This window comes from Diceros bicornis, unplaced genomic scaffold (assembly GCF_020826845.1).
Source record: "Diceros bicornis minor isolate mBicDic1 unplaced genomic scaffold, mDicBic1.mat.cur scaffold_326_ctg1, whole genome shotgun sequence".
Taxonomy (NCBI): Eukaryota; Metazoa; Chordata; class Mammalia; order Perissodactyla; family Rhinocerotidae; genus Diceros; species Diceros bicornis.
In genome coordinates this window covers 205297-226543 of record NW_026691197.1, presented here as the reverse complement: position 1 = coordinate 226543, position 21247 = coordinate 205297, and the positions used below count along the sequence as shown (strand labels likewise).

The 21247-nt window shown below is 44.1% G+C and overlaps 1 protein-coding gene and 1 pseudogene across 1 annotated transcript in view; both read right to left on the bottom strand.

The window, feature by feature from the left end:
* Positions 1-21247, bottom strand: part of LOC131402896 (ral guanine nucleotide dissociation stimulator-like) — a 119072-nt gene that overhangs the window by 15449 nt on the left and 82376 nt on the right. The gene's annotated exons all lie outside the window — the stretch shown is intronic.
* Positions 13989-17410, bottom strand: LOC131402890 (peroxynitrite isomerase THAP4-like; annotated as a pseudogene).

The following is a 21247-nucleotide window of genomic DNA, read 5'->3' as shown; positions in this document are numbered from 1 at the left end:
GCTTGTACAATTATAGGATCTGTTACTATAGCCATCATCGGATATTTACTCTCTTGGCTACAATGTACCCTACCCCTAATAACTCTATTAATTACCCTTATTAACTATCCCAACCAACTTTAAATTAACTAAATTAAAATTAATCAACATCCTGATTAATTTAAAAAATTCAAAAATTTTATGGAGAATCTGCTTAACACAGAATACACTGTTGTAAGCATTTAAGGTATACAGTTCAGTGCCATTTAGTACAATGATTATGTCGTGTGGTTATCACCACTATCTAATTCCAGAACATTTTCAACACCCCCAAACAAACCCATTCTCATTCACACTATTTTCTCCTAACCCAAGCCCATGAAAACAACTCATCTGTTTTCTCTCCCTATTGGTTTGCCTATTCTGGACAGTTCATTCAAATGGCATCATGCTATCTGTGGCCTTTGTGGGCGACTTCAGTGAGCACACGTTTCAAGGTTCATCCATGGCCGAGCATGTAGCAGTAGCTTATTCCTTTTTATGGCTCCATAATGTCCTATATTATGAATAGGGCACATTTGGTTTATGCAGTCATAACTGGATAGAAATTTGGGTTTGTTCCACTTTTGGATCATTATGAGTAATGTTGCTTTGAATATCCATGGAAAAGTTTTTCTTTGAACATATGTTTCCAATGGTCTTTTGGACATACCTACCTTGTGACTCTCCTGGTCCATGGTAATTCTAGGTTTAAGATTTTAAAAAATGGCAAACTGTTTTCTGCAGTGGCTGCATCATTTTACTTTCCCACCAGTAATGTATGTGGGTTTCCCATTCTCCATATCTTTACTAACACTTGTTACTTTCCATTATGTTGAGTATAGCCTTCATTTTGAGTGTGAAATAGTATTACACTATGCTTTGAATTTGCATTTTCCTAATAATTTATGATACTGAACATCTATCTAGTGCTTATTGGCCATCTATGTTTCTCCTGGAGACATGTCCATTGCAGCTGGTTACCCATTTTCACTGGTTACCCAATGAAAATGGTTTCATTTCAAACTTCTTTGAATGAAGTTTCATTTCAAACTTCTTTGTTTTTTATAATTGAGTTCTAAGAAATCTTTATATAGTCTCAATATTAGAGCATTCTCAGTTATATAACTTGCAAATAGTAGGGGTCTTCTGTACCTCACTTTTAACAACGGATAGAATATCCAGATAGAAAATTAGGAAACAGCAGATATGAAAACATTAATGGACTTATCAGACATACACAGAACATTTTACTGAACAGCAACAAAATGCAGTCTTTTCTCAAGGTCACACATTATTTTCCAGAACAGATCACGTGTTAGGTCACAAAACAAGTCTTAACTAAATTAAGAAGACTGAAATCATACCACGTATCTTTTCCAAAGACAATGGCATGAAACCAAAAGTCAATAACATATGGAAAACTGGGATATTCATAATACATGGAAGTTCAACAACAAACTCTTAAACAGCCACTACATCAAAGAAGAAATCAAAAGGGAAATTAGAAAATAGCTCAAGACATACAAAAAGAAAAAATAAAAACACCAAATCTTATAGGATGCAGCAAAAGTAGTACTAAGAGGAAAGTTTGTAGTGACAAACTTGTACATTATAAGAGACGAAGGATGTCAAAGAAACAACCTGACTTATAACACACAGCATTAGAAAAAGAAAAAATGAAACCCAAAGTTAGCAGAAGGATGGAAGTCACCAAGAGGAGAGTGGGAAAAAATGAAAGACAGTATGAAATATCAATAAAAGTAAGAGTTGATTTTTTGAAAAAATAAAATTGACAAACCCTTAGACACAATATCTAGGGAAAAAAAGAGAGATGACTCAAATAAAGTAAATCAGAAATGAAAGAGGAGGCATTACAACTGATGCTTCAGAAAGAAAAAGACCAGAAGAGACTATTCTGAACTACTGTACACTCACAAATTGGGTAACATAGACTAAATAGATAAATTCCTAGAAACAACCTATGAAGGCTGAATCATGGAGAAACAGAAATCTTGAACAGACCAGTAACAAGCAAGCAGACTGAATCAGTAATCAAACACCTCCCAACGAGAGGAGTGTAAAGTGAATGCCCGACTTCACCACAGACCCCTGAGCCAGCCTGCCCCAGCCCCAGGCTGACTCCCGTGGACCTAGCTGGCTCCCTGCAGGCTTCTGCAAATCCAGGCCCCTGGCTCACCCTGGAGCATGCCAGCTCTGGCGGCCCCAAGCAGCATCCCTGACACCAGGCTCCCACCAGGCTCCTGGGAACCCAGGCCCCCATCTCAGCCTAGGGGCTGCCATCTTCAGCAGCCCAAGGCGGCTCCTGTGACCACAAGTGGTGTCATTGGCACCAGGCTCCTGGTGGACTCTGATGAATTCAGACCCTGGCTCCCCCAAGTTTCTGCCTACTCCAGGCAGCCACAGGCAGCACCCACAGCAACAGGCAGCTTCCATAACAGGGCACCCAGTGGGCTCTCACAAACCCAGGACCCCAGGTCCCTCTAGCATTTACTGGCTCCAACAACCCCAGGTAGATTCCATGGCTCCAGGCTCCCCGGGGGCTACTAGGAACACAGGCCCATGGCTCACCACACCACCTGCCAGTTCCAGCAGCCGTAGACAGCTCTCATGGAACCAGGCTTCCGACAGGCTTTTACAGAACCAAACCCCCAGCCCACCCAGGTGCTTGCTGACTCAGGCGGCCCCAGGCAGCTCCCATGGCACCAGGCACCTGCAGGTTCCCATGAACCCAGGCTTCTATCTTGACCCAGCGCCTGCTGGCTCCTGCAATCTCAGGCAGCTCCTGTGGCCCCAGGTTCCCAGGAATACAGACTACTGTCCTACACCAGCACAAACTGTCTCTCATGGCACAGGCTCCTGGCAGGCTCTCGTGAGCTGAGACTCTCAGATCGTCCCAGCACTGGCCAACTCTCATGGCCCTGGATGACTCCTGTGGTCACAGGCTCTCAATGAGGACCTGCCAAAACAGGCTCCAGTGGGGCTATTCATGAACTCAGGGTCCCAGATTTGCCCAGGGCCAGACACAATACTGTGGACCGAAGCTTTCCACTCACCCCAGTACCAGGCTGCTCAAGGACTCCAGCAGCAAGCCTGCCCCTGGACACTACCAGAGGGTCCACCCAGGACCCCTAGATGGGCTGAATGTGAAGGCTTTGGTTTACTAAAGCCAGTCTGTAACGAGTGGAAGAAGTGCCTACTTCCTCAAATTTGCAGACACCAACGGAAGGCCACAAGGATCATGAATAATCAAAGATCCATGACACCACCAAAGAAAAAGAATAAAACTCCAATGACCGACCAAGAAATGGAGATATAGGAACTATGTGACAAAGACTTCAGAACAACCCTCTTTGAGAAATTCATAAAACTCTAAGGAAACACAGATAGACTACTAAATGAAATAAGGAAATAGTGCATGAACAAGTGAGAAGTTCAACATAGAAACAGAAAGCATTAAGGAAAAATAAACAGAAATCCTAGAGTTGAAGAACACAATGACTGAACTGAAGATTTCAATAGAGAGCTTCTAAATCAGATTCAACCATGTACAAGAAATAATTAGTGCACTAGAAGATGTGTCATTTGAAATCATCCAGTCAAAGGAGCAAAAAGAAAAAAAGGAACAGATAGGATTGGGGAAAGGCAGTGTGAATTATGGGATACCTTGAAAAGAAATAGATAAGCATTATTAAAGTACCAGAGGAGAAGACAGGGAGAAAGGAAAAGAAAGTTGACTTAAAAAAGTAGCAGCCGACAGCTTCCCAAATATGGGGAGAGATGTAGACATCCAAGGTCCTGATGCCGATCGGTCACCCTAAAATTTCAAACTAAAACTTTCTTCTCCAAGACACATTATAACAAAACTATCTAAACTCAAAAAAAGGATCAAACAACATGATCAAGTTCAACATGATGCAAATCAATGAATGTGATACACCGCATTGATAGAATGAAAGATAAAAATCCTAAAATAATCTCTCAATGCAGAAAAAGCAGTTTGACAAAATTCAACGCCCCTTTATGATAAAAACTCTCAAGAAAGGGTTACAGAAGGAACATACCTGAACATAATAAAAGGTTTACATGACAAACCCACGGCTAACATCATATTGAACAGTGAAAGGTTGAAAGCTTTCTTGCTAAGACAAAGAACAAGACAAGGGTGCCCAGTCTCAACACTACTCTTCAACATACTGCTGCAAGTCTCACCCAGAGACATTTGGCCAGAGAAAGAAATATAAAGCATCTAAATTGGAAATGAAGGAACAAAGTGTTCTCTGTTTGCAGATATGATTTTATGTAGAGAAATACTTAAAGACTCCTCCCCAAACTCTTAGGACTAATAAACAAATTCACTCAAGCTGCAGGAGACAAAATCAATATATAGACATCAGTTGCCTTTCTCTACACTAACAATGAACTATCTAAAAATGATATAAAGAAAAATTCCTAGTTACAATACCATCAAAAACAGTAAAATACTCATGAATAAATTTAACCAAGAAGGTGAAAGATCTAGAAACTGACAACTATAAGACACAGATGAAAGAACTCAAAGACACAAAGAAATGAAAAGATATCTTATGCTCATGGATCAGAAGAATTAATATTTTGAAAATGTTCATGCTACTCAATGCCATCTCAAGATTCAATGCAATTCCTATTAAAATTCCCATGGCATTTTTCAGAGAAATAGGACAAATAATCCTAATATTCATGTGGATCCACAAAAGACCTCCAATAACCAAAGGAACCCCGAGAAAGAAAAAGCTGAAAGCATCACAATTTCTGATTTCAAACTTTATTACAAATCTATAGTAATAAAAACAGTATGATACAGGTATAAAATGAGACACCTAGACCAATGGAACAGAATCAAGAATCCAGAAATAAAACCACACACATACAGTTTGCTAACAGTTGACAAGTCAGCTAAGAAGACTCCATGGGGAATGGATAGTTTCTACAACAAATGGTGCTGGGAAAACTGGATAACCACATGCAGAAAACTGAAATTGGACCCCTATTTTACACCACTCTATAAATGATCCCAAATTGAATTAAAGACTTAAATGTAAGACACCAAATATAAAACAACTAGAAGAAAATATATAGATAAAAGCTCCATGAAACTGGTTTTGACAAAGATTTTTTTGGATATAATATCAAAAGTGCAAGCAACAAATGCAAAACTTAACAAGTGGGATGACATCAATCTAAAAAGCTTCTGCATAGCAAGTGAAACAATTGGCAAACTAAAGGGGCTAATATCCACAGTATATAAGAAACTGTTACAACTCAACAGCAAAGAAACCAAGAAAACAGTATGAAAATGGTCAAAGGACCTGAGTAGTACTTTTCCAAAGAAGACATAAAAATGGTCAACAGGTACATGAGAAGATGCTCGTAACCACTCATCATCAGGGAAATGAAATCAAAACTACAATGAGATATCACCTCGCACCTGCTAGAATGGTTATTCTCAAAGAAACAACAGACAACAAGTGTTGGCGAGGCTGTGTAGAAAAGAGAACGCTGTGAACCGATGGTATGAATGTAAATTGCTACAGTCACTATGGAAAAAATATGGAATTTTCTCAAAAAAATAAAAATAGAAATATATATAAATGAGCAATTCCACTTCTGGCTGTATACCCAAAGGAATTGAAATCACTATTCTGAAGAGATATCTGCACCCCCATGTTCATTTCAACATTATTCACAGAGAACATGGACACAATCCAGGTGTCCATCAATGGATAAATAGATAAAGAAAATGTGAGATATATGTATACATGTAACATATAATGGAATATTATTCAGCCATGCAGGAGAATGAAATCCTGCATTTTGCGACAACATGGATGGACCTTGAGGCATTGCGCTAAGTGATATAAGTCAGACGGAGAAAGACAAATACTATATATTCTCACTCATATGTGAAATCTAAAAAAGCCCAACTCAAAGGAATAGAGACAAAAATGGGTTTCCCAGGGTCGCGGGGTTGGGGGTAATGGGGAGATGTGAGTCAAAGTGCACAAATTTCTAGCTGTAAAATGAACAAGTTTTGGGGATCTAATGTACAGCATGGTGACCATAATTAACAATGCTATATTCTTATAGACTTGAAAGTTGTTAAGAGAGTAGATCTTGAAAGTGATCACTAGAAAAACCAAGTTAATTATGTGAGGGAATGGTGGTGTTAACTCACCGTATTGTGGTAATCCTTTCACAAATCATCATCTTGAACACCTAAAACTTACCTATGTTATATGTCACCAATATTTAAAGAAATCTAAAAAAAAAATCTCTCAACAAAGTAAAACCCAGGACCAGATGACTGCACTGGTGAATTCTACCAAACATATAAAGAAGTATTAAAAACAAGACTTCTTACACTCTATCAAATATTGAAAAAGAGGGAACACTTCCAAGCTCACTTTATGAGGCCAGCATTACCCTGATACCAACACTAGACAAGGACACTAAAAGAAAATAAAATTACAGACCATTATCCCTGATGAACATAGATGCAAAAATCCTCAACAAAATACTAGCAAACTGAATTCAACAGCTTGTTAAAAGAATTATACACTACCACCAAGTGAAATTTATTCCTGGTATACAAGGGGAGTTCAATATACAAAAATTGATCAATGTAATAAGCCACATCCAGAAAATGAAGGGGAAAAAGTGACCAACTCAATTGATGCAGAAAACCATTTGACAAAATTCAACACCCTTTCATGATAAAAAACTCAACACACTAGGAATAGAAGGAGAGTGCCTCAACATAACAAAAACCATATATGAAAAACACACAGCAAACATAATACTCAATGATGGAAGACTGAAAGCTTTTCCTCTAAGATCAGGAACAAGGCAAGGATGCCCACTTTCACCACTTCTATTCAACACAGTATTGAAAGTTCAAGCCAGAACCATGAGGCAATAAAAATAAATAAATAAAAGGCATCTAAATTGGAAAGAAATAAGTAAAATGGTCTCTGTTTGAAGATGGTATCATCTCGTATGTAGAAAATCCAAAAGACTCCAAAAAGAGAGCCGTTTGATCTAACAAATGAATTCAGAAAAGTAGCAGGATACAAAGTCAACACACAAAAATCAGCAGCATTTCTAGACACGAACCATGAGCTCTCTGGAAAGGAAATTACAAAAACAATTCATTTATAATAGTATCAGAAAGAATAACATGCTTAGGAATTAACTTAACCAAGGAGGTGAAAGGCTTACACCATAAAAACTACAAAACATTTCAGAAAGAAATTAAAGAAGACATTCATAAATGGACACACATCCCATGTTCATGGATTGGAAGGCTTACTATTGTTAAAGTGTCAGTATTACCCAAAGCAATCTACAGATTCAATGTATTCCCTAGCCAAATCTTAATGATGTTTTTTGCAGAAATAGAAAAACCCGTCCTAAAATTCACATGGAATCTCAAGGGACTCAGAATAGCCAAAACAATCTTGCAAAAGAAGAAAAAACTGGAGGACTCACACTTCCTGATTTCAAAACTTACTACAAAGCTACAGTAATCAATAGTATGGTATTGTCATAAAGACAGACATAGAGACCAATGGTATAGAATAGCGAGCCAAGAAACAAACCCTCACATATATGGTCAAGTGATTTTTGACAAGGGTGCCAAGACCATGGAATGGAGAAAGGTTTCTTTTCAACAAATGGTGCTGGGAAAACTGGATATCCCTATGCAAAAGCTTGAAGCTGGACCCCATCCAACACTATATACAAAAATTAACTCAAAATGGATCAAGGACATAAATGTAAGACCTCAAACAAGAAAACTCTTAGAAGAAAACATAAGATTAAATCTTCATGACATCAGACTTGGCAATGATTTCTTGGATATGACACCAAAGGCACAGGTGACAAAAGAAAAACAATGGAAAAATTGGACTCCATGAAAATTTTATAAGTTGGTACATCAAGAGGCACTCACAGAATGGGACAAAATATTCACAAATCATATTTCTGACAAGAGACTGGTATCCAGAATATACAGAGAAGTCCTAAATTAAACAACTAAAAACAAGCCAATTCAAAAATGGGCATGGACTTGAAGACTCCTTTGCGAAAGAGGACTTAGAAATGGCATATAAGCACATGAAAAGATGCTCAACATCACTAATCATTAGGGAAATGCACATCAAAACCACAATGAGACACCGCCTCACACCCAGTAAGATGAGTGCTATTGAAAAGACAGCAAACAGCAAGTGTTGGCCAAGATGCAGCGAAATGCGAACCCTTGTACACTGTTGATAGGAATGTAAAATGGTGCAGCTGCTATGGAAAACAGTATTGATGTTCCTCCAAAAAATTGAACATAGAATTATCATGTGATCCAGCAATTCCTCTTCTGCATATACACCCAAAAGATCTGAAAACAGAGCCTTGAAGAGATATTTGTACATCCATGTTCATGGCGGTATTATTTATAACAGCTAAAACGTGGAAGCAACCCAAGTGTCCATTGACACATGAGTGGATACACGAAATGTAGTATATCCATACAATGGAATATTATTCAGCCTTAAAAATGAAGCAAATTCTCCATAACGCTATACATGGATTAACCTTGGAGATATTATGCTAACTGAAATAAGCCAGTCACAAAAAGACGAATACTGTATGAACTGAGAGTAGTCAAATCATAGAGACAGTAAGTAGAATGGTGGCTGCCAAGGGCTGCGGGGAGGGGAGAAGGGAGGGTTATTGTTTAATAGGTATAGAGTTTCAGATTTATAAGAGTTATGGGGATGAATGGTGGTGATGACTGTACAACTGTGGAAATGTATTTAACGCCATTGAAGTGTACACTTAAAAGTGGCTAAGATGAAACATTTTTTGTTATGTATATTTTGACTCAATATACAAAAAGAAAAAAAAAAGAAATGAGCTATCAAGTCACAAAAAGACATAGTGGACTTAAATATAAAGATCAGTGTTGCCAGGAGTTGGGAGGCAAGGGACGAAGAGGTAAAGCACAGGGATTTTAGGGCAACCCAACCCTTCCGTAGGATACTGTTGTGGTGGATACATGAGATTATGCATTTGTCAAAATCCAAGTACATGACAACAAGACAATGAACCTTAATGTAAACTACAGACTTGCTTACGAACGCTGTAGCAGCATCAGCTCCTCACTTGTAAGGAATGAACCGCACTAACACAGGTGGTCACGCAAGATGTTAACCATAGGGGAAACTGTGGGGGAAGAGGGAGAAATGCTCTGCTCTCTCTGCTGAATTTCTCTGTTCATCTAAAACTTTCCTAAAAAAAATCTCTTAATTAAAAAATAATCAATGGAAGGTAGGGAGTGGGTAGAAATATGGATGAAACAGGAATATCAGAATATTAATAAATGTTGAAGCTGGGTAATAGAGACATGGGGGGCTATCCCACTTCTCTGTTTAATTTGTGTATGTTCAAGGTTTTCCACAATAAAACATTTTTAAAGCTCCAGATTAAATCTAGATTATATGTAGAAGGAATCAAAGAATGTGAAGAAAACAGATATTTTTGAAGCAAGTACTCAAGGGGCACAATGAGGGAACGTGCAATCACACTGGATAAAGAGTGAATGTCCTGGTTCCACCAGGAAGGTTCAGAACTCAGTGAGCAAGGCAGGCAACAACACAGTCAGGGAAGTGACAGATAACGATCACAGAAAAATGTTTGCCCTCACTGATCACAGAAATGCCAATGATGGGCCCTGACAGAACTGCCCCAGGATTTACAATGTCATGACACCCAGAATTAGAGCGGGATCTGGGACAGAGCACCACGTCCTGTGAGAATGCCAATCAGCACGGGCTTTCTGGAGGGCAAATCTCCCAAACCCTGGAACCTGCAGGCCACTGGCCCGGCTGCGCTGTTGTATGGAATCTGTCCAAAAACAAAGAGATTGGGTAAAGATGATGGACTGAATAAACACATGTAGAGCCCCTTTGACATAGAATCCCTTAAACATGACCCAAAGTTTCCTTCATTGATGAACAAATTCATAATAGCCTTGGGAACCATCAAGAGAGCCGACATTTTGATGAAAACATCAAAGAGAGTCAACAGCTGGTGATCGGAGATCCCAGTGGGGAGCTCCGTGTGAGCCATGAAGACCAAGCCAGGGTGTCCTCTCTCCCTCTCCCTCCTCCCCCTGCTGTTAACCTAACACCCTCTGCATCGCCCCTCCACTCCCAGCCACTGCCCACCTCACGCTCCAGCAATACAGGAGCAGAGGCACAGGGCGCCCTTTCCACGAGCACATCTGTCCTCTTGCTCTCTGCACGGCGCCAGGCAGTGGAGCTGTCTTGACATGAGTACAGCCATGTTTGGCGGCTCCATTGACCTACAGCCACCAGCACAAAAAGAAATATAAAAGCTGCTTTCTGCATGGTGGGAACCGGCCCTTCTCCCATGGAGATAGTTGCAATGTGTAAAAAATTCAAGGCCCTTCGGGCACTGCAGCCTGGGACAGACTGGCCGTCTGAGCTGGGCTGAGAGGATAAGCAGGGTAAACAATGCACGTACACAACTACTGGGCTGGGACGATAGCCAGAGTGTGGGTCTCAGTGCATGTACGCCACTGATAACCATTTGTGCATGGGAACACTGAATGCTTTCTCTGTAAACTCTGTAACTGCTTATATAAATTGCTGGAGACTGAGACCCGGTGAGAGTTCCACCTGTGGAAGGGACGCCTTGCCCAGGACGTGTGATTCCCGCCCAGCCGTATCAATTGACAGGACTCTCCCAGCAGTGGGGTGTGGATGTTGTGAGTAATTGATTTATTGTGAAGTAATTGATCTGATGTGTTCTCTTTTCAGTTAACCTGGCGTTTCTCTTTCTGGTTGATTTGTGTCATTTCCCTTCAGTCGATCTGGTGTTTCCCAATCCGATAGAACTGATGTTTTTCCCTCTTATTATATGACCTATTCAAATGTGCCGCTATCTCAGCTGATGTGGATGTTTTCCCTTTCCAGTCGAACTGGTGTTTTTTCCCTCTTATTATTTGACCTATTCAGATCTGTTTGCGGACTATCACCTTTACCATCCTCTCTATAATACAATATACCTTCAACCCATTTGTTTGGAGTGGAAAGTTTCTTTTACGTCTCCAATTGAATCCCCAAACCGCTCATAACAGGAGCCAGCCAGGCACCTCCTCAGGGCCCAGCACACTCTTCCTCTCCATCTGGTCCTACCTGCAGCACAGACACCTGCTAGCTCATCTCCGCCTTACAAACAAAACTCTCCCTTGGACCCAGGCTCCCTTTTGGCTGCTGTCCACTTTCCCAACTCCCCTTCATGGCTAAACCTCTTAAATAAAGTGCCTTATACATACTGCCCTCCCATGGACCCCCTTCACTCACTCTAGACCCAGCTTCATTCCCACCCTCTCAAGGAGACTGAGGTCACCAGTGATCCCATGTGGTCAAGTCCAGCCATCTTTTCTCCATTCTGATCAGAGCTGTATCCCACCCAGCTGAGCACCCCTCCTTTCTGCAATACCCTTTCCCCTCATGGTTCCTGCAACTTCATGCTCCACCATTTCAGGCCCCTTTCCTGGACCCTCTTCAGCCGCACCTCTGCAAACACTGCCTGCTCCTAGGCTGGGCCCTGGTCCCTTCCACAGCTACAGTGTCTCCAGGAAACCTCATTCAATTCCACGGTTTTAAACATCTCTGACCTCATCCCGACTCTGCTGACACACTGATGCAACTTTAAGAGTTTAGGTGCTAGGTCCCCAGCATCAGCACCTAAGGAGTATCTCAGACTCGATTCATCTCAAAATTTCACTGTCATATGAGTTCCAAAATAACATCAAATCTTTCCAAAAGGAGGAAAAATTTGGATACAATAAACTGTTGTGTACAAAGTTACCAATAAAACTTATACTTACATCCAATCATGGTTGCTTGATGGGGAAAATAAGAACACAGAACTAAGATCAGATATTCTCAAGTTGGGGACCAGAAGGTGATGAGTTGGGAGTGTAGAACACAGGAACTGATCAACTCTAAGCATTTACAGAAAGAGAGGCAGAAATGGTTGTTCCTAAAAACTGAAAGACACCCACTAAAAGAAGAGAAAAATCATGAGAAAACCTAACAAATTAAAAATTAAATTAAATGGTAGACTCACATTCCAATTTATCAATAATCATAATTGTAAATGGATCAAATTGCTCTATAAAAACATGAAGGCTCTCAAGTTGAGTTAAAATATTGTTATAAAATAAAGGGATATAATATGGTTGAAAATAAGGAGATAAAGAAATAAGACTTTAAATGGGACAAAAAGGGGTTCTCTGTGTTGATAACTGTCAGGAACACTTATGCACCTAACAATATGGTCTTGAAGCATAAAGCAAAACTGGACAAACAAGAAGACACAGGCACCCCAAGGGAGGTGCCTTCCCTTTCCACAGGGAAACCTACCTTACCTCTCTTAAAAAGCCACAGGTCAACTGATACAGTAAGTTAGGAAACAGATCTGCTGACGAACACAAAAAAGCTAAATCTAGCCTCAGCCCCAGGGACAACAACGAAAGCATCTAGTGGAGAGCGAACATTCTCCTCAAACCACAATGAAACAGTCACCACAATGGACTGTGTGCTAAGCTACAATGAAATCTCTAGAGTCCAAAAAGCAGAAATCTATAAGTGACCATATTACTGGAACTTAAAGCAATAAAAGTAAAAAGTAATCACAAAATATTGGCTCCCCTCCCCCAACCTATCCACTTGAAAATCTGTCCACACCCTTCTAAATCTCTCAGGTTAAAGAGGGAATCCAGACAGACAGGAGAAACTCTTTAGAAATGAACAGCAATGAGAGCAGCATGAGACAAATCCATGGCGTGGGGACAAGGGGACAGAGGAAGGGACACAGCCTCCACTGCAGGTATCAGGGAATATCAACTCTACATGAAGAAGCTGAGCACTTCCCTCCAAGAGCAAGAACAACACCACAATAAAACCAATGACAGCAGAATGAAGTGAGAATTCACCAGGCAGGAACAAAAACATAGACCTGAGCAATGGAGTCAAGGGCTGGTTGTCTGGAAAGACCTGTAACAGTGAGAAACCTTGCGCAGTCTGACCAAGAAGAACAGACAAAGGCACCAAGAGGAACAGACAAAGGCACCAAATTGTACCATCAGGTACGAGAAACTACAGAAACAGCTTTAACGTGATAGGAGAACATAGTGGATAACTCTGACCAGGACATCAGTGGTCCGCAACTGGAGCTGTCCTTTCCCTAGGATGCATCTGGAAACACGAGGGATGGGTTTTGTTTCTTGTTTTGGGTTGTCCTACTGGTTGTTGCCCTGGGGGTCCCGGAGATCCTGAATAGCCTGTCACATAGACCCGTTTCCCTCCTGAAGTGTTACTGGCATCTGGGAAGACAAGCACTGATCCAGATTAAATGAACAATGTGGTAGGAAAATGTTTTCCATGGATGTATAACAGGCAAAAGGTGGTACCCTCAATACGTAAGGAATATCGAGAAACCAATGTTTACAACTACTAAACTGTAAGAAAGCAGGAAAATCAGAAACATAGCCAAGAAACACACCAAAAATATATCCAACCTATTTGTACAGGTGGAGAAATATGTATGTAAAGCACAGGGAACAGTCGAGGAGATTACACACCAAATTTTACTACCAACAAGGAATAAAAGTTGGAAGGTAGGTGAGAAATAGGAGTTTTTACCACTTCTTAGCTTATATATTTCTCTGGTGTTTTAAATTTTACAAAAGAGTATGTATTCTACTGAAAAAGATGTTTCAAATTTTAAAGAAATTATTAAAATGTTCAAAATGACTTCAGTTCAAAGATATTCATTAAAACACAAATGGAAAGAACCTCCCCATGATTTTAAGAGTCTGCTATAACTTTTCTAATAGTTTACTATGTAGATTTTATTTCACATTTAGATCCTAACTCATTGGAATTTACATTTGTGTGGGGGATGCAACAGAAGCTGATTTTCTCCTGTTCAAGTGGAAAACCAACTATCCAGGCACCATTCATTGCGTAGGTCTGGCTTTCCCAGCAGACCTGCAATGCCTCCTTTCCCACTTGCTAAACCCTGACAACTACCGCAGCCTCTCGAGCGCCCTAGAGCGAGCGGGGTGAGCTCTGCAACCTGGGCTCCCTGTCTGCGAGGGGCGGCTACCAGCAGAGCCTTCTCCCAAGACAGCAGCAGGCATGCTGCACACAGAAGCGCTCAGGGGCCATCTGCTGCGGAGCAGGAAACCCCTCATGATGAGCAGGCAGTGGCGGAGCCCCGAGCCCCGGGACTGACCTCGGCTGGGGGCAGCAGGCTTCTAAGGCAGGGAGCCCCCTCCCTTCAGCTCGTCCAGCTCCTCCTGCAGCGTGTGCACCTGGCTGTCGGCAGCTGCCCCTCTTCAGCTCGCCGTTCTTCTCCACCTGCTCCCGCAGGCCGCACCCGTGCTCCTGTTCCCCCAGGAGCAGAAGCAGTAGGAGTGCAGCAGTCGAGGAGATCTTGGGCCCCCAGTGCTGACTGGATGACCCCGCTGAGGGACGTGGGGCCGGTGTCGCTGTGTTCGCCCTGCACATCTTTTGCGGCTGGCTCGGGGGTGACATCTGTTGGAGGGTGAAGGGGCTCTGGGAGGGTTTCTGAGGCATCATTGTGAATGATGAATGTGGGGGCTCTGGGCCAAGCTCTCATCAGGCCCAGGGCTGGTCCCGCTGCTGCTGGGCTCCACATCTCTCTTCAGCCTCTTTCAGTCAACAGCCTCTCAAGGGACAGATGGCCTCTCTTGAGTGTGTGCTGAGGAGAAACTGTAAGAAGGAAGCCAGCCAATAAATGTGCATGCCTCAGATCCTGAGGGATAAAGTCACCCACGGAAATGCCACTCTTACCCAACCAGCCCTGGCTGGGCAGAGGGGGTCTCATCGCCCGCATCTACAGCAGACATGTTTGCATCTCCCAGGCTGCCACACACTGTGGAGGCCACATTGTCTCCTGGAGTTCCTTCCAGAGACTCTGTGTCCGCGCCTGACTGGTGGCTTCCCTGGGTGGCACTGGGTGCGGGTTCGCCCTGCAGAGAGGCTCGCTTCAACTTGCGGGACCCTGGCTGGGCCCTCAGGTTTTCCCTCAAGGATGAGGATGAACCTGAAGCTCCTTTCCCCTCTGCTTCACTGGCATGTTCCTCAGGCCCCCAGCGGCTATCTTGGTGTCATTTCTCCTGGGTAGCCACGGCCTTCAGCTCCTCCTTCTCAGTCAGGTGGAAGTTGGAGGGCAAGGCCGTGGGCTTGAGCACGTAGTACTGATCCTCCAGCCTGTCCAAGAGTTTTTTTTGGTGAAATGTTCACTACAGATGAAAGAATGCTTAGTAGGGTCCAGTCATCCCTGTGAACAGCTTTTAGCCACTGGACCAGAAGTTTTGAGCCCTTTATGTGGAGCCTGCAAGGATACACGAAAAAGTAATTAAAAAGAAAGAATTAAATGTCTCCCCCTAAAATAATCAACTATAAAAGCAAAACAAGTGTTTTTGGGAACACCCACACATAGGAACTTTGCCCATTTAAACCTTTAGGAAAGATGTAAGGAACACCTCTGCTTGCAAGTTATTACTGGAATAGAAAGATAAAAGACCCACTGTCTACCTTAAGGAGCTGACCATCTGTAGGGTAGAGAAGGAAGGAAGGTGAAGACCTCCTCCCAGGCTGTGGTAAGTGCCCTGTAGGGCCACAGATGCTCGGGCAGAGAGCACAGGATGGCACCAAGACAACAGGAAAGGCTTCAGGAAGCCTCAGAAATAGTTCCTAGAAGCTCATGGTTGTCCAACCCTCCTGCTGTCCCTGGGATGCAGGACTTTGGGTGCTAAAACGGGGAGGTTTGGTCCCCCTATTTCAAAGCCAGGCCAGGTGTCGGCCAGCAGAGCCTCCCAGGCACTCAGCAGGGCGCCTGGCCCCAGCTCTACTCAAGCAGCTGAGGATGTGGGACTGCCGCCAAGAGGAGGTCAGCCCCAAGAGCTGTGGTTCGTTGTTCCTCTTGTCCTTCCACTACCAGGAGGAAAGCTGCTCCCTGTACCAAGCAACCAGCCCCTGAAATGTACTGACCAAGACACTTCATAATCTTTTCTCCTCATTAAGGTAAAATCTCTATTTAGAGAAAACTATGCACATGGGGAGGAAGGGGGTCTCTCTCGAGGCTTTCTTCTCCTCCTGAGTTCATCTAACCCCCATTAGGCCATTGTGGACCAGACCGGGTGGATACTAGGTCCTCAGGGAGTTCCAAGCAACCTGACCTTCTAACATTTCTCAATGCTTTGTGACGAGTTACCAAAGGACCCCCACCCCTTTGGCCCCCAGACCACGTTAAACAATGACACATGCCAAGAGCAACCTTCTCTGCAGTGCTTTGCCTCATTCTCAAAAACAGTAACAAATCTTTTGGGACACAGACTCTGAAGGAAACTGTCAAGGAAGCATGCTGTCTGACCTCTGAAACAAGCTCACATTACTAGTTCTTTGGATAGATTGTAACAACTTCTGACTTAAAAAAACCACCGTTAACTTTGAATAAGACTAAAGACAACAAGTGGCATTCAGGTCTTTAAAAACTCAATAACAACCTGCAACATGAAACAAAAGGATCTGCCAGGAGGTTTTCAAAGTAGAATATCTTCAGTGCACTGTTCTGAGACCTCCATTGCAGAGTCTGCAGGAAAGGACTCACTCAACTGGCTGAATTCCAGAAGCCCTCATGAAGGGAGCCAGGCCAAGGGGAAGGCAAACCTCTCATCCTGCTGTGGGAGCCCAAGGAAGAAGTGAAGAGAGGAGCCCCTTCCCTGAGTCCCCAGGGTAAGCCTCCCAGTGAGGAGTGGGCCGCAACCTCCTCCACCCAGGATGCTGTCACATGCAGAGTCTGCAGAGTCAGACGCCTCTCCAGGACTCACATCCAGTGCAGAGCCACCTTTCCCTGCACTGCCAGGATCCTTCTAGCAACAGAGCATCTGAGAGGTGTGTCCATTTGGAGGTAGAAGCTGCATCTGCTCAGCCACATTCCTGATCGCAGAGATCAAGGCAGGTTCCCTGCCATCAAAAGAGCAGAAAAGTCACGGCAAATGCAAGAAGATAGTGACTTAAGAAAGAGTGTTTCCAGAATACCCTGTTTCTTGACATTGTTGGCCCCAGCCTGAATCAATGGAGAGCAGAGTGGCCAGGGGGTGGGGGTGACAGTGTGGTGGAGGCCATAAGGTGGACGCCAGTAGCCATGGGATGGCCACGGTGGCCCGAGGTGCCTGGAACAGAGACAGTGGCACAGACCAAGGCCACATAGCGACTGGTGCTCACTCACCCGCTGGACCGGCCCCAAGGCCCCAAGCACAGAGTGCTGCCTGCCTTGGGCTGGAACACCAGAGGGGCTGACTGGGCGGCAGCAGCTGGTTACCTGTGGAAGGAGATGGCTGTTTCTCCTCGTTGCCCAGTGGTGGGATCAGTTCGCGGCAGTGCAGTGATCACCATCCCGGGCCTCAGGCTGTCATGCTGCCAGGCTCCGGCCCCCTCCTCTCTGTCCCACAGTGGGACTGCCACAAGAGTAGGGCTCAAAGCGACACTGTGCAGCAAGTGGGAGCTGGTCCCCAGGCCCCAAAGGATGGCAAGATGGCGGCGTGTGCCCATCTGTCCTCCGTAAAGCAAGATGGCCTCGTCTGTGGGCCTAGGCAAACTGCTGCCTGATGCACCCACCCTGGGGTCACGCTGCCAAAACGCGTCTGTTCCGCTGCCCTGATGGGTCACTGCTGCGGTATTCATAGCAAATGACCCAGACCGAGGGGGTGGGAGAATGTGGCCGGCCCTCCCAGAGGGGCCCCGCTGGACGCCAAGATGGCGACTGATGCACTTCCACCCGCACTTCTGGCCCCACCCACGTTGCTCACCTGGATTGGCCTCAGCGGCTGAGCATCACATTGTCCTCATTCTCCTGGGCAGCGGGGAGAGGGACGCGAGTAAGTGCACCTGCACCAGTCGGCATGGAAGACTGTGCTCGCCTGGGCCCTTAGCAGCTGGGACTGGCTGGCGCAGTTTGGGGCGGGGCCGTTGTGGGGAGTGGCTCCTCAGGGAGAGCAGGCGGGGACAGCTCCCATAGTGAGACCGGTGCATCTGACAACCAGGTCCCTGTGGGTCTGGACGCTCTTTCCATCCAGCCTTGGTGCTCTGGCACTGGCCTGACAAGCCCATGGCTGCTGGGGCAGGAAGGGTAGCAGGGAGTCAGAGAGTGGAGGGGGGGCACTGGGTGGGTCTGGGGCAATGGTTCTTGGGAGGCTTTTTCCTTCCCCGCCAGGACTTAAGAAGTGGAAACTCTCTAACTCCTCTGTAGTTATGATGTAGGCTGGAGGGGAGGGACATATTCCAATGCTCACAACACATGCATGTTTTTGTTGACTGATAGGTCATTCCAACTTCTTTTTCTGTGATGAGAGAGAGAAACAATCCATCTCGTTGTGCCTTAACTTCTTGGGGTCCTAATACAATGTGTTGGGGGAACAGGGGTGGGGTATTGGTGCTTTGGTCAATGCTAGTGTTGGGCAGGAGGGAGAATCCTCCTCTGCCCTTTCCCTTAAGGATCTTATGGCTGCCCAAATGATTAAAAAACAGGTTAACAGGAGAAAATAATACCAAGTTTAATAACATGTATACATGTGAGAAACTCGGAAATGAGCAGCTCGTCATTCTGTCTAAGCTGCTTGCTTAAGTATTGTACTGTAGCTAAAGGCGTGGAAGGTGTTGGAGGGGTAGTGGTTTGGGATTTTACAGGGAAGAAGACAATTCACATGGAAATAGAAATACAAATGTTTGTCTGACAACTCTTTTGAGGGCAAGCTATAGAGAATGTGACCAGGAAGAGACAGAAATTTTGATAAAATGGGCTTGTTGGTGCCAATCCTATTGTAACATCTATTTTACATTATATTACAGCCATCATATGATATTGGCTCCTTCCTGAAACAGGTCTTCTATGTTAAATTCTTTAGGCAGTTTTGGAGGGGAAAAGCAAATGTTCTTCCTGAGTCTCCTGACTCTTTATTGTCTTCAGCTCAAAATAATCCTCATACCAGAGTGGTGCATCTTGGGGTGGCCTGCCCTGACCACCATCACCAGCACGCTTCTGCTCCAGAGGAGACAGTTCATTAATCTTTGCTGGCAAGATAATTTGGAATTTTGCAAGTTGCCTTGAAAGCATTTGTACACGGGCTCTCTTTTTCTTCCCACAACAATTTTAGTTCCCTCACTCCTTGTAAGGAGTGATTTTCTTTCAAGTGTCCCTGCATCTGTAAAGGAAAACTTTCGTTTGGTTTAATTCCACTTGTCATCGTGGATGGCATTGTTTTTGCTTCCTTTTTCTTTTCCTGGCAGCTGCAACGTAAGTTTACTGAAATCTCAGTTTGGGAACTGTACGGTAGACACGTGAGCAATATTTCAATAGTTTGTGGCATCTGGACACTTAAATGCTTTAGGTGTCTGAAGGAAACAGTAGCCCTGACTTCCAAAGGAGCATGTTCAGCAGATGTATTTCTGGTGAAGTTTGTTTTAAAAAGACAAAGAATCAGACAGTGTTGTACTGTTTGCTGGGGGCACAGGGTGGGGGAAGGAATAGAATTATTTACTTCTCCATCTGTTCTCAGGTTATTACTGCTTGCATACCTACAATCATTCCCAAGAGAGACTTGGGTAAGGTAGAAAACAGAGTTTAATGTCAGTCATATTACCTTAGATCTGAAAGTTATCATGTTAAAGTTAGCGGTAGGCATGTGATGAGCGATAATGGGACACTGAAGGCTGCTTCAAAGTAGAAAAGGTGTTTACATTTGAAGGGCTCTGTTGATGCTGCTAAAAAGATGTATGGTATTTGTAGGATGTGGTGGGGAGTTTTCTTTCTAACATGATGCTGTGCGTCATTTTAGGGCTGATAAATGGACCAGCCTCCCCTAGCCCCTGGTGTTCTTACAGATTTGGCCTTCCTTGCCCAAGTGTTAGGCAGTTCTTTGTTGTTTTTACAGTCATCCATTCGTTAAGCTACATTTCTTATTGAGTGCAAGGTTTGTGTCACGCATTGTTCTAGACCCTGGGGCCAGAGAAGTGAACAAAACACAAAAAGCATGCCCTGGGTGACGTTCTAGATGTGACACCAATGGTGTGACTCCTGTGGGAGAGTGATGTGTGCCAGGCTGGAGGGAGGTGGAGTTGTAGCCAGGAGGGCCAGGAAACGTCTCACTGCAGAGGTAGGTTTTGAACAAGGCCCAAAAGCAGTGTAGGAGGAAGGGCAAGTGGCCTGCTCTGGGAGCAGTAAGGAGGCCAGTGTGGCCAGGGCACAGCCGGTGAGGGCAGCAGGAGCTGAAGGCAGAGTGGTGGCTTGGGCCCAATCATGGGGCCTTGTTGGTCATAGTGAGGACTTGGGCGTTTATTCTGAATGAGATGGTGACCATTTGGAAGGTTTTGAGAGAAGGAGTAACATGGCTGGACAAAAGGTTAGCAGACTTGATCTGGCTGTTCTGTTGAGAATATACCACAGAGGGGCCGGGGCAGAGGCAAGGAGACCAGTTAGGAGGCTGTTCCAATAAGCCAGGCAAGAGGCCTTGGAGGCTTAGGTCAGGGTGGAGAGAGGAGGTTGAATTCTGGGTGTGTTTGGAGATCGAGACAGTAGTACCGTGTACAGATGGGAAATGGTGAGGGCTGGGGAGGGGGGAGTTGAAGTCAGTGCTGAGTTTATGGCCTGAGCTAAGAAATAAGAAACTCAGCTGGGGAGACTGGGGGCTGTCCTGCTTGGTCGGAAGCTGTTGGGAGTTTGCTTTTCGCTGAGTTGACTGTGAGATTTATATTTTGTCTGTGGCTCTTTTCCACGAGAGGAGAGCAGAGAATGGCCACCTGGAATCTGTCGTATGAAGTCCCTGTGCCCCTCCCAGGCTCTCTCCTGGCACAGACATCCTACGGGAAGGTCTTGGAGTGGAGGTTCCTCTGTGCAAACTTTCTTGGGTGTTCTGGCCTGTCAGCACTGTCCCTCCCTGAGTTTGTCACCTTGAAAAGATTTACTCACTTAGTTGAGCCTCAGGTTTTCAAAAGTTAAAGTTTATGTAATCAGTGGGCTTGAAAATCAGTATAAAATATTTCCAAAGAGG